Genomic DNA, 14337 nt, shown 5'->3' with positions numbered 1-14337 from the left:
TTAATGAGCAAAAGTTAAGAGTAGCTCCACGGTGGGTTTTTGGTGGATTGATGCGTGGGCCCATTACGTTTGTGTGACTCATATTAGAAGTTATAACCTCCCTTGGATGCCATCATGGAAATACATTTACTTCTGCTCTTAAATACATGATTCCAATGATTCTCTGTTGGGGAGCGAGGGAGGGAGGGAGGCACGCAAGGAGGGAGGGATGAGAGATTGAGAGCGAGTGGCAGAAAAGCAAAGCAAATGAGTCATGGATTTTGAGATGGCTCTTGCACACACGCTTTGCGCATTAATTCTTTGGTGGCAGGAGCAGACCAGTCAGCTCTCATTTGGCAGAGCGGCCACGTACAGGGAGAATGTTCTTTAGATTAACCTTGTCACAGAGGACTAAGAGATGCTAAAGAGAAACGCATTACAATACTAGCAGGGGCCACCTCCAACATTATTGTTTTCTATTGTAACTCCTTACTCAGACTGGCCTTTACAGTATATAGCAAAGCCTACCGTAGTTGACGCAGTCAGAAGAACATGCCCAAAGGTCAGTTTGCTGATAACTAAGATATGACAAAACTAAGAAGCTTATTACATTGTTATACTGCATTTGTCTAATATCAGGCAACTATTTTATTAAAAGGAGTGGAAGTTTGCTTGAAAGGTGTCAGAGGTTACGGAAGCTGCAGAGATGCATTTTGATGTCAGACGAAAACTAATTTGCCGTCTACATAGATACGTTGTTTGACAAATGATGAGGACATGATTTAACGAGGAGAAGCAGGAAGGCTCGATTTGCATAATGACAGGATTTTTTTGTTTTCTCTCTGCATACTCAACATTAATAATTTACTTATAGCACATTTCCGTCAAGGGTTTAAGAAAATTATTACCATGGAAACAGTCCATTCTCCAAGCGATTAAAGTTCTTACTTAACCTATCCCTAATTTTACCCATGACTGGATATTTAATTTGAATAATGCTGTCTCCAAATTATACTCATGCATATGGACTTCAATGGGATTGAGAGCATTTTTTGGAGTGGGGAAGGGGGTGGGAGAGCTGTCATTTTTGTGTCCAAGAGCAAGTGCAACTAAGCCAACTAATATAAAAAATGTGAACCTTGGTAATCAACCTTCACAGTCTTAAATCTCGCTGTGACGTTCTCAGATGGATTTATAGCTCCCAACAGAAAAAAGAATTGAAACAACACCACTTTCTCTTTCTCACAGATGGATGAAATCGCTTTGTACTTAAAGCTGAAGTTGTAATGAGTCTGCACACATTTGAATGGTGTCTCTGAGTCGCTCAATGGACATTTAGCAGAAAAGTCTCTGTCGTCAGTTATATGAAATAGTTCCAATATTGTACTGTCACTAAGTATGATCATACAGTGCCTTCGGAAAGTATTCAGACCCCTTGACTTTTTCCACATTTTGTTACGTTACAGCCTTATTCTAAAATTGATTCAATTGTTATTTTCCTCATCAATCTACACACAATACCCCCCAAAAAACGGAAATATGACAGACCCTTTACTCAGTACTTTGTTGGAGCACCGTTGGCAGCGATTACAACATTGAGTGTTCTTGGGTATGACGTTACAAGCTTGGCACACCTGTATTTGGGGAATTTCTCCCATTCTTCTCTGCAGATCCTCTCAAGCTATGTCAGGTTGGAAGGGGAGCGTTGCTGCACAGCTATTTTCAGGTCTCTACAGAGATGATCGATGGGGTTCAAGTCTGGGCTCTAGCTGGGCCACTCAAGGACATTCAGAGACTTGTCCCGAAGCCACTCCTGCGTTTGTCCTGAATGCTCTGTAGCAGGTTTTCATCAAGGATCTCTCTGTACTTTGCTCCGTTCATCTTTCCCTCGATCCTGACTAGTCTCCCAGTCCCTGCCACTGAAAAACAGTGCTGCAGAGATGGTTGTCCTTCTGGAAGGTTCTCCCATCTCCACAGAGGAATTTTAGAGCTCAGTCAGAGTGACCATCGGGTTCTTGGTCACCTCCCTGACCAAGGCCCTTCTCCCCCGATTGCTAAGTTTGGATGGGCGGCCACCTCTAGGAAGAGTCTTGGTGGTTCCAAACTTCTTCCATTTAAAAATGATGGAGGCCACTGTGTTCTTGGGGAACTTCAATGATGCAGAAATGTTTTGGTACCCTTCCCCAGATCTGTGCCTCGACACAATCCTGTCTCAGAGCTCCATGGACAATTCCTTTGACCTCATTGATTCGTTTTTGCTCTGACATGCACTGTCAACTGTGTGCCTTTCCAAAACATGTCCAATCAATTGAATTTACCACAGGTGGACTCCAATCAAGTTGTAGAAATATCTCAAGGATGATCAATGGAACAGGATGCACCTGAGCTCAATGTACTTATTTGTACTATGTACTTGAGCTTGTGTCCTCAAAAGTGAGTACACCTCAGCAATGTATAACTATTTATACATTTCTAAAACATTGCAGCATTACCAGTTATTCTTTATGGCCCTCTCATGAAAAATATTTACTTTTGGGTATGTCTATTTACGCAGAAATGTACATTTTGCCCAAACGTTCAAGAGGTTTTAATGGACATTATGCAAATCACATATTTAAATAAAATATAAAAAATATATATAGATAGATAGACATGTACAGTGCCTTCAGAAAGTATTAATATGCCTTGACTTATTACACATTTTGTTTTGTTACAGCCTGAATTCAAAATGGATTAAATATTTTTTGCTCACCCATCTACAGACGATACTCCATAATCACAAAGTGAAACATGTTTTTAGAATCTTTTGCAAATGTAGTCAAAATGAAATACAGAAATATCTAATTTACAGAAGTATTCACACCCTTGAGTCAATACATGTTAGAATAACCTTTGGCAGCAATTACAGTCTGTATTTATGCAGAAATTATGTCTATTATTGTCAGTCTTTCTGGATAAGTCTCTAAGAGCTTTGCACACCTGGATTGTACAATATTTGCACATTATTAGTTTTTAAATTCTTCAGGCTCTGTCAAGTTGGTTGTTGATCACTGCTAGACAGCCATTTTCAATTATATTTAAGTCAAAACTGTAACTAGGCCACTCAGGAACAAACATTCAATGTCGTCTTGGTAAGCAACTCCAGTGTATAATTAGGCTTGTGTTTTAAGTTATTGTCCTGCTGAAAGGTGAATTTGTCTCCCAGTGTCTGTTGTAAAGCAGACTGAACCAGATTTTCCTCTAGGATTTTGCCTGTGCTTAGCTCTATTCTGTTTATTTTTATCTCCCCAAAAACTCCCTTGCCAATGACAAGCATACCCATAACATGATGCAGCCACCACCATGCTTGAAAATATAAATAGTGGTACTCAGTGATGTGTTTTGTTTAATTTGCCCCAAACATAACACTTTGTTTTGGGCTCCTGAGTGGCACAGCATTCTCACGTAGGTGTTCCTTTTGTCCAGGTGGGATTTTTTTATTTTTTTAAGTATTCAGGACATAAGGTTAATTTAGGCAGTGAGACTTTAAAGAAAGTATCACTGCCTCCTTCTCACAAATGATCCAAAAATATATAAAAATTAAATAAAGTTGGTTTAACACAGTGGCGGGTCATTTTGACCCTAGGACAACGGGAGGGTTACAGTCACTATTGGCCTCATGGTGAAATCCCTGAGCGGTTTCCTTCCTCTCCAGCAACTGAGTTAGGAAGGACGCCTGTATCTTTGTAGTGAGATGAGATGGCGCTGGAGAAGATGGCTGCCATTTTACAGCCCTCTAACCAATTTTACTATTATGTGTGTATGCACTCACTAACTGTAAGTCGCTCTGGATAAGAGCGTCTGCTAAATGACTAAATATATATATTTTTTATGTAAAAAATAAAAAATGAGTGTTTTTTTGCGTTATTTGTAATTTATTCTGTACATAATGTTTCTGCCATTGTCTCTTATAACCAAAAAGAGCTTCTGGATATCAGGACACCGATTACTCACCTCGTATTGGACGAAGATTTTTTATTCAATGAGTCGGACGCAAAGGATATCCTACAGACACCCAACAAGGCCCAAATCCCCGTCATTCGCAGGAGAAAGAGATGGAGATATCGTGGATGTAGGTCGGGGTGCCTTGTAAGGATCCGACGGCGAGCGAGTAAACTGCCTCTTCCATCAATCCTATTAGCCAATGTTCAATCATTTGAAAATAAATTAGATGACCTACGATTACGGATATCCTACCAACGGGACATTAAAAACTGTAATATCTTATGTTTCACCGAGTCGTGGCTGAACGACGACATGGACAACATACAGCTGATGGGATATACGCTACATCCGCAGTGTCACGATCGTTGAATGGAGTAGACCAAGGCGCAGCGTTGCAGGCAAACATATTTATTTAAAGAGAGTAAACACTCGAACAAAACAACAAACGATACGTGCAGTCCTATGGTACAGACCAAAAGGAACAAACCAACTGGAACAAGATCCCACAAACACTATGGGAAAACAGACAGTTTAAATATGGTTCCCAATCAGAGACAACCAGCCACAGCTGACACTCGTTGCCTCTGATTGAGAACCACACTGGCCAACATAGAAATACAATACTAGAACACGACATAGAAACACAAACACATAGAAACTACACACCCTGGCTCAAAATATAGAGTCCCCAGAGCCAGGGTGTGACAGTACCCCCCCAAAGGCGCGGACTGCGACCGCGCCTCAACAAAACCCAAACAGGGGAGGGCTGGGTGGGCATTCCTCCTCGGAGGCGGTTCCGGCTCCGGGCTTGCCCACCACCTTCCAATAATCCCCCCGTAGCGCCCCTGGTCCGGTCTGGCCCCGCTGGCTGGAGCTGGACTGGACATCGTAGGAGCGGATTGCTTCAGCTCCGGTGTGGAGCAGCTGACCGGTACCTGACCAGACACCGGTGACCCAGGCACGGATTGTGCCGGACTGACGACGCACACCCCTGGCTTGGTGCGTGGAGCAGAAACGGGCCGGACCGGGCTGACGATGCGCACCCCTGGCTTGGTGCGTGGAGCAGGAACGGGCCGGACCGGGCTGACGATGCGCACCCCTGGCTTGGTGCGTGGAGCAGCTACGGGCCGGACCGGGCTGACGATGCGCACCCCTGGCTTGGTGCGTGGAGCAGCTACGGGCCGGACCGGGCTGACGATGCGCACCCCTGGCTTGGTGCGTGGAGCAGCAACGGGCCGGACCGGGCTGACGATGCGCACCCCTGGCTTGGTGCGTGGAGCAGGAACAGGCAGGGCCGGGCTGGCGACGCGCACCGTAGGCTTGGTGCGAGTGGCAGGAACAGGCCGGGCCGGGCTGGCGACGCGCACCGTAGGCTTGGTGCGAGTGGCAGGAACAGGCCGGGCCGGGCTGGCGCCGCGCACCATTAGCTTGGTGCGGGGAGCAGGAACAGGCCGGGCTGGGCTGGCGACGCGCACCGTTAGCTTGGTGCGGGGAGCAGGAACAGGCCGGGCTGGGCTGGCGACGCGCACCGTAGGCTTGGTGCGAGTGGCAGGAACAGGCCGGGCCGGGCTGGCGACGCGTACCGTATGCTTGGTGCGGGGAGCAGGAACAGGCCGGGCCGGGCTGGCGACACGCACCGTAGGCTTGGTGCGAGGGGCAGGAACAGGCCGGGCCGGGCTGGCGACGCGCACCGTAGGCTTGGTGCGAGTGGCAGGAACAGGCCGGGCCGGGCTGGCGACGCGCACCGTAGGCTTGGTGCGAGTGGCAGGAACAGGCCGGGCCGGGCTGGCGATGCGCACCGTAGGCTTGGTGCGAGTGGCAGGAACAGGCCGGGCCGGGCTGGCGACGCGCACCGTAGGCTTGGTGCGAGGGGCAGGGACAGGCCGGACCGTACTGGGAACACACACCACTGACCTTAAATGGGGATCAGGAACGGGCCGGACCGGACTGGCAATACACCTCAGTACCTCTCGCGCCTCTACATCTTCCTTCCTCTTCTCACCAATGGCTCCCGTAACCTGGTGGCCTTCTGAATTCGCCCCTTATCTGCCCTCCAGCAGCCCCGTCGTCCATGCCATGTGCCCCCCCTAAAAAATTTTTGGGGGTTGCCTCGTCCGTCCGACGACGACACTGTTGACGCCGTTGCTCCTCTCTCCGTCGCGCCTCTACCGTCTCACTCCATGGACGGCGATCCATCCCGGCCTGGATTTCCTCCCAGGTCCAGGACCCCTGCCCGTCCAATATTTGCTCCCACGTCCAGGCTGCCTGCTCCTGGACACGCTGCTTGGTCCTGGTATGGTGGGATCTTCTGTCACGATCGTTAGACGGAGTAGACCAAGGCGCAGCGTTGCAGGCAAACATATTTATTTAAAGAGAGTAAACACTCGAACAAAACAACAAACGATACGTGCAGTCCTATGGTACAGACCAAAAGGAACAAACCAACTGGAACAAGATCCCACAAACACTATGGGAAAAAAGACAGTTTAAATATGGTTCCCAATCAGAGACAACCAGCCACAGCTGACACGCGTTGCCTCTGATTGAGAACCACACTGGCCAACATAGAAATACAATACTAGAACACGACATAGAAACACAAACACATAGAAACTACACACCCTGGCTCAAAATATAGAGTCCCCAGAGCCAGGGTGTGACAGGCAGGATAGAACGGCTGACTCCAGTAAGACAAGGGGTGGCGGTCTGTGTATATTTGTAAACAACAGCTGGTGCACAAAATCAAATACTAAGGAAGCCTCTAGGTTTTGCTCGCCTGAGGTAGAGTATCTTATGATAAGCTGTAGACCACACTATTTACCAAGAGTGTTTTCATCTATATTTTTCATAGCTGTCTATTTACCACCACAAACCAATGCTGGCATTAAGATTGCACTCAACGAGCTGTATAAGGCCATAAGTAAACAGGAAAACGCTCATCCAGAGGCAGCGCTAGTGGCCGGGGACTTTAATGCAGGTAAACTTAAATCCGTTCTACCTAATTTCTACCAGCATGTTAAATGTGAAACTAGAGGAAAAAAACTCTAGACCACTTTTACTCCACACACAGAGAAGCATACAAAGCTCTCCCTTGCCCTCCATTTGGCAAATCTGACCATAACTCTATCCTCCTGATTCCTGCGTATAAGCAAAAACTAAAGCATGAAGCACCAGTGACTCGGTTAATAAAAAAGTGGTCAGATGATGCAGATGCTAAGCTACAGGACTGTTTTGCTAGCACAGACTGGAACATGTTCCGGGATTCTTCAGATAGCATTGAGGAGTACACCACATCAGTCACTGGCTTCATCAATAAGTGCATCGATGACGTCGTCCCCACAGTGACCGTTCGTACATACCCCAACCAGAAGCCATGGATTACAGGCAACATCCGCACTGAGCTAAAGGGTAGAGCTGCCGCTTTCAAGGAGCGGGACTCTAACCCGGACGCTTATAAGAAATCCCGCTATGCCCTCCGACGAACCATCAAACAGGCAAAGAGTCAATACAGGACTAAGACTGAATCGTACTACACCGGCTCGGACTCTGGTCGGATGTGGCAGGGCATGAATACTATTACAGACTATAAAGGGAAGCACAGCCGCGAGCTGCCCAGTGACACAAGCCTACCAGGTGAGCTAAACCACTTCTATGCTCGCTTTGAGTCAAGCAACACTGAAGCATGCATGAGAGCACCAGCTGTTCTGGATGACTATGTGATCACGCTCTCCGTAGTCGATGTGAGTAAGACTTTTAAGCAGGTCAACATTCACAAGGCCGCAAGGCCAGACGGATTACCAGGACGTGTACTCCGAACATGTGCTGACCAACTGGCAAGTGTCTTCACTAACATTTTCAACATGTCCCTGACTGAGTCTGTAATACCAACATGTTTCAAGCAGACCACCATAGTCCCCGTGCCCAAGGACACTAAGATAACCTGCCTAAATGACTATCGACCCGTAGCCATGAAGTGCTTTGAAAGGCTGGTCATGGCTCACATCAACACCATTATCCCAGAAACCCTAGACCCACTCCAATTTGCATACCGCCCCAACATTCCACAGATGATGCAATCTCTATTGCACTCCACACTGCCCTTTCCCACCTGGACAAGAGGAACACCTACGTGAGAATGGTATTCATTGACTACAGCTCAGCGTTCAACACTATAGTGCCCTCAAAGCTCATCACTAAGCTAAGGATCCTGGGACTAAACACCTCCCTCTGCAACTGGATCCTGGACTTCCTGACGGGCCGCCCCCAGGTGGTAAGGGTAGGTAACAACACATCTGCCACGCTTATCCTCAACACGGGGGCCCCTCAGGGGTGCGTGCTCAGTCCCCTCCTGTACTCCCTGTTCACCTATGACTGCATGGCCAGGCACGACTCCAACACCATCAATAAGTTTGCTGATGACACAACAGTGGTAGGCCTGATCACCGACAACGATGAGACAGTCTATAGGGAGGAGGTCAGAGACCTGGCCGTGTGGTGCCAGGATAACAACCTCTCCCTCAACGTGACCAAGACAAAGGAGATGATTGTGGACTACAGGAAAAAAAAGAGGACTGAGCAAGCCCCCATTCTCATTGACAGGGCTGTAGTGGAACAGGTTGAGAGCTTCAAGTTCCTTGGTGTCCACATCACCAATGAACTATCATGGTCCAAACACACCAAGACAGTCGTGAAGAGGGCACGACAAAGCCTATTCCCCCTCAGGAGACTGAAAAGATTTGGCATGGGTCCTCAGATCCTCAAAAAGTTCTACAGCTGCACCATCGAGAGCATCCTGACTGGTTGCATCACCGCCTGGTATGGCAACTGCTCGGCCTCCAACCGCAAGGCACTACAGAGGGTAGTGCATATGGCCCAGTACATCACTGGGGCCAAGCTTCCTGCCATCCAGGACCTCTATACCAGGCGGTGTCAGAGGAAGGCCCTCAAAATTGTCAAAGACTCCAGCCACCCTAGTCACAGACTGTTGTCTCTGCTACCGCACGGCAAGCGGTACCGGAGCGCCAAGTCTAGGTCCAAAAGGCTTCTCAACAGCTTCTACCCCCAAGCCATAAGACTCCTGAACAGCTAATCATGTCTACCCGGACTATTTCCACTGCCCACCCCCCCCCCCCATCTTTTTACGCTGCTGCTACTCTGTTAATTATTTATGCATAGTCACTTTAACTCTACCCACATTTACATATTACGTCAACTACCTCAGCTACCTCAACTAGCCGGTGCCCCCCTGTACATTGACTCTGCACCGGTACACCCCTGTATATAGCCTCCCTACTGTTATATTATTTTACTTCTGCTCTTTTTTCTCAACAGTTTTATTTACAACATCTCATTAGATGGCATCAGAAGCCCCAAAGTTTATTGCCACATGAAGAGTGTTTTGTGACTTCCAATTTGGTGGCACTGACATGCAAATTCTATAATTACATGCAAATGCATGGTGGACAAGCTACTTCTCCCTTATACTTAAATCCCAAGATACAGTAAACATAGCCCCGAGCACAGTCCACTCAACGTCCCCCCCAACAATGCTTTAGACGTCTTTAGAGTTGTGGTTCACTTGAGCTCTAAATTAGCTCATTAGCTGCCTAATTGGACAAATGAAAGCTCCAATCAGTAAAGCTTATGCTTTCATAGGTTCAGTAGGTGTCTTTAAATCATCTGACGCTTCAGACACTGAAAGGAGGACAAATTTGCCCAGTGGAGCGAATAATTGCTTCAACTGACTATCAGGGAGCCACGGTAAAGCAAACAAAAGGCCTGTGAACACCGATAACAGAATAGCTGTGATTCCAGCTCTCGCTCCCTGAAGTGACTTCAGGGAGCCCCCAAAATTGCTGAGCTCTTAGGCTGGCGTTACACAAAGCAACTTTCATGCAACTTTGGTTGCTTGCAACTGAGTTGCGTCGTGATTGCTTCGTGAAACACCCTCCTGCAACTAATAAGCAACTAATATGCAACTTGGTTGCATTCAGTTGAAACTTTTCAACTTTGGGAAACTAGTTGCAAGCAACAGCCAATCAAAACAAATACTTTTTTCACATGATCCAATCGAAGGTTCTGAATTCCGACCCAGTTGTCATGTCAACACTGCTGTCACTGCCAATGTGCAAGCCGCGAGACATTAGCAGAACAGGAAATGTATAATAGTTATTGGCATCATGGGTAGTCATGGTTTATGTACATTGTTTGGCAGTCTATAAATAAAATGAACCCAAACCTCTGTCTGACCAATTTCAACTGAAATTGTTCACCATGAACTGTGCTATCTAGCTAGCTAGCTAACGTTAGCTTAATTCGTTGCTAGCTTGGTTAGCTCAAAGATAGCGATCTGTGTTGGTGTTTGCAATGGGATTTTGGCAAGCTAGCTAAATTGTACAGGCTGCATTTTGTCTATATCCATGCATTTACAATAACCAAACGTTTGGATAAACAAATAATTTATAAAACCATTATGTGATATATGAACAGGATTTGATGTTGCATGCAATTTCAATTGCATTTCAATTGCTTCATTTATCAGCAAAGTTGCTTGAGAGGATGTCACTTTTTGTCAAAATATTTGTCAAAAATGCTTCATGTGACACAGACTGAAGTTGCAGGTGTGACATCGGTTTAAGGTTGCAGTTACACAACGCAACTTGCATGCAATTTTAGTTGCAGTTGCATTTATTTATTTATTTTTATTTTTGTTTTGTTGCAAGGGGCGCGGGGGGGGGGATGTTTCACGGAGCAATCAAGAAGCAACTCTGTTGCAAGCAACTACAATTGTGTTTAAGTTGTGTTGTGTAACTGCAGCCTAAGACGATAACAGTTCTACTGCCCAACTTCCCCACAGATCAGAGATGCCCTTGTGACCCTGTGTTCTCCCTCGTTAGTATGTGGAGGCATATTACCATTCCGCCAATGTCCAAGTTGAGGCAATGCCATTTCAGATCACAGCACCTCCATCCACCTCCCAGCCTCCCTCCCTTTGCCTTTCAAGTTCAGAGCAGACAAAACAACTTTTAAATTTGCTTCACATTTAAGTGAAAAGGGAACAAAACAACAACAACAAAAAAGGGGACTGCCTGGATAGTTGCAGACAAACATGCCCTGTGTGGCCTGTGGTCCAAGCAGCCAGACAGAAGCTCTTTAAATTTTAATTGACAAGTCACCAGTAGTCTATTGAGAGGAGAACCAAGAAGCATTTCTGGGCTCTCGACACTCCCAAACCAACTAAAGATCGACAGCCTGCTGCAGTAAAAAACCTAGATGGACAAGGAGGGGGCATTCATTTTATTTATTTATTTATTTCACAATAGGCAATAAATAGGCCATAGTGCAAAATAGTTATAATTTCGTATTAACACTGGAATGATAGATGTGCAAAAGATGATGTGCAAATAGAGATACTGGGATGCAAATTAGCAAAATAAATAACAATAATGGGATGAGGTAGTTGGATGGGCTAATTACAGATGGGCTGTGTACAGGTGCAGTGATCGGTAAGCTGCTCTGACAACTGACGCCTAAAGTTAGTGAGGGAGATAAGAGTCTCCAGCTTCAGAGATGTTTGCAGTTCGTTCCAGTCAGCAGAGAACTGGAAGGAATGGCGGCCAAAGGAGGTGTTGGCTTTGGGGATGACCAGTGAGATATACCTGCTGGAGCGCAAACTACGGGTGGGTGTTGCTATGGTGACCAGTGAGCTAAGATAAGACGGGGATTTGCCTAGCAGTGATTTATAGATGACCTGGAGCCAGTGGGTTTGGTGACAAATATGTAGTGAGGGCCAGCCAACAAGAGCGTACAGGTCACAATGGTGGGTAGTATATGGGACTTTGGTGACAAAACGGATGGCACTGTGATAGACTTCATCCAATTTGCTGAGTAGAGTGTTGGAGGTTATTTTGTAAATGACATCGCCGAAGTCAAGGATCGGTAGGATAGTCAGTTTTACGAGGGCATGTTTGGCAGCATGAGTGAAGGAGGCTTTGTTGCGAAATAGGAAGCATATTCTAGATCTAACTTTTGATTGGAGTTGCTTAATGTGAGTCTGGAAGGAGAGTTTACAGTCTAACCAGACACCTAGGTATTTGTAGTTGTCCACATACTCTAGGTCAGACCCGCCGAGAGTAGTGATTCTAGTCGGGTGGGCGGGTGCAAGCAGGTTTCGGTTGAAGAGCATGCATTTAGTTTTACTAGTGTTTAAGAGCAGTTGGAGGCTACGGAAGGAGTGTTGTATGGCGTTGAAGCTCGTTTGGAGGTTTGTTAACACATTGTACAATGAAGGGCCAGATGTATACAAAATGGTGTCGTCCGCATAGAGGTGGATCCGAGCGTCACCAGCAGCAAGAGCAACATCATTGATATACACAGAGAATTAATTAATAGGGAGACCTGGAGGGGGTATTACAGAGATAGCAGAATTTAGAGGGTGGCAATGACTCAGTCTGAAAGAATGTGCAACTGTAGTCTCGGTCTTCAGTGACTGTCAGCACAACTTCCCAACTAGAGCACTTTTCTTTCCATGGGACCCTCCACCCTACTAGGCAGCCAGCGTATCCATCCACGGTCCTAAACTCTTCCCACTGGGCACACACTGGTTGAATCAACATTGTATCCACGTAATTTCAATGAAATGACGTTGAACAAATGTGGAATAGACGCTGAATTGACGTCTGTGCCCAGTGGGTTGGTTATCTGTGACACGAGCCATTCAACACATAATTGGATGTCTTTGTTTGGTACCTCACGTGCTCTCTCTCACCGCGGCAGTTGGCAAATGGAACCGTTGTCGGGGAAGGGACAAATGTGACAAGCCTGGGTCTCGGAGTGGAAGTTCTCTTTTTCTGTCTCCTTGAAGGTAAACAGTATTTCACATTTGCTTTGAAGGCAAAATGGAATGGGAAGACAAGGCTAAGATTGGCTCTCCGTGTGCAGTCCATGACCCCGGGCTGCAGTAAAGGGGGGATTTGTGCGCTGCAGGGCTGGGGCCCGGGCTCCAAAACTGGCTCATTTGTTCAGGGTTTAATTACTGCAAGCTGCAATTATCAGCCAGCTGTTCACATCCCCTCAGATGGCACTGCGGTGGTGGAGAGTCGTGTTCATCCCCCCAATGCCTCCACCTCACCCCTTCATTGGCAGCAGGGGGGCATACCACAGAGCATGTGTTTGTGATGTCACCCACATTGGCACTGAGGGCTGGGTTTGTCCTCTGTCACACACCAGGAGTTGTGTGTGTGCGTGCATGAGAACAAATATCCTCTTTTCGACTATGGGGACCTTCCACATGGATCTGTTTACACTGATATGCCCTTATTGGCCCCCTGTCACTGTGTCGTAGGCCCCGGGCTTGGGGCGCAGTAACTGGTTTCAGCTATACAGAGCTATAGCATACTGCCTCTCTAGACTGTCTCCCTTGCTCTCTCTCTCATACACATGCACACTACCCACACACACTCTATCCCTCTCTCTATCCTTCTCTCTCCCTCTTGCACTTTTCTCCCTGTCTCACTCTCTCCCGGCTCCCTCTCCTCTCTCTCTGCCTCTATCGCTCTCTCTCTCCCCCTCCCTCTCTCCATCCCTCCCTCCCTCTCTATTCCGGCCGGACCTCATGGCTGGGCTGGTGAAACACGGCAGCGTGACATCCCCCGTCTCAAGTGGACAGACACAATTAATCCCAGAGACAGTGGAGACCCACTGACAGAGGGAGATAAGGTATCGCCCAGCACACACTGTTCCATTTGACCTGTTCCACACGGGTAGGGTTGCAAAGGGAGGGTATATTACTGGAAACTTTCTAATTTTATCAGTAAACTATCCGAATTTTGGTATCGTTCAAGGATTTTAATCTATCACAATACATCTAATGGCCCTTTGGGTACTTCAGAGTATCACAGGTGTTTGTAATAATCTCTGGCCATATCACATGTAAAATACACTGAGTGTACAAAACATTAGAAACACCTGCTCTTTCCAAGACATAGACTGACCAGGTGAATCCATGTGAAAGCTATGATCCATTATTGATGTCCCTTGTTACATCCACTTCAAATCAGTGTAGATGAAGGGGAGGAGACAGGTTAAAGAAGGATTTTTAAGCCTTGAGACAATTGAGACATGGATGGTGTACTGTATGTGTGCCATTCAAAGGGTGAATGGGCAAGACAAAATATTTAAGTGCCTTTGAACAGGGTATTGGTAGTAAGTGCCAGGTGCACCAGTTTGAGTATGTCAAAAACTGCAATGCTGCTGGGTTTTTCACGCTCAACAGTTTCCCATGTGTATCAAGAATGGTCCACCAGCCAAAGGACTTCCAGCCAACTTCACACAACTGTGGGAAGCATTGGAGTAAACATGGGTCAGCATCCCTGT

Source organism: Coregonus clupeaformis, chromosome 20 (genome assembly GCF_020615455.1).
Source record: "Coregonus clupeaformis isolate EN_2021a chromosome 20, ASM2061545v1, whole genome shotgun sequence".
NCBI classification, from domain to species: Eukaryota; Metazoa; Chordata; class Actinopteri; order Salmoniformes; family Salmonidae; genus Coregonus; species Coregonus clupeaformis.
Note: the sequence above shows the minus strand (reverse complement) of the source record.